The following is a 616-nucleotide window of genomic DNA, read 5'->3' as shown; positions in this document are numbered from 1 at the left end:
CCCCCCCCCCCCCTGCCCCCCCCCCCGCAGCTCCCTAGCTCCTGTTCACAAAGCTTTGGGTGGGGAAGGAAGGGAGGGGATGAGGGTGTCACAGGCCCAGGGCTTTCTTCTGGGTGGAGGCAGGTTGGAAGGGGTGCTGGGAGCTCCTGGTCCCACAGGGTCCCCCTGAGGGCTTTGTCTGGGATGCCAGAGCAGGAAACTCCCCACCCTGGGGAAATTCCTCTCCACACATGGGTGGGCCTGGCCACCACTTCCCCTGCAGAGGGATACTCCCAGGTTGATTGCTCAGCTGCCACTAGGGAGTGGTCATGGGCAGGGAGGCAGGCTCCTCTCTGCCCCAGACTCAATTTCCCCTTCTGGCTACCAGAGGACGTTGTTAGGATGGGGGCAAAGGGCCAGCATAGGCACAGATAAAACAGCCCATGTGGGCTTCAACCAGCGTCTCTGCATTCCAGCAAATGCCTGGGCTCCAGATGCCTGGCATCCAGATCGGCTTTGTTCCCAAGATGGCCCCATTCACATATGTCTCGCACTCCTCATTCAGAGGGCATGAACGGGTTAAATGCACCCCCCCGCCCCCCAGGAAGTGGGCATGCTATCCATACAGACCCCTGCT

This window comes from Neomonachus schauinslandi, chromosome 10 (genome assembly GCF_002201575.2).
Source record: "Neomonachus schauinslandi chromosome 10, ASM220157v2, whole genome shotgun sequence".
Taxonomy (NCBI): Eukaryota; Metazoa; Chordata; class Mammalia; order Carnivora; family Phocidae; genus Neomonachus; species Neomonachus schauinslandi.
The sequence above is the reverse complement of the archived record's forward strand: the minus strand, read 5'-3'. Positions refer to the sequence as shown.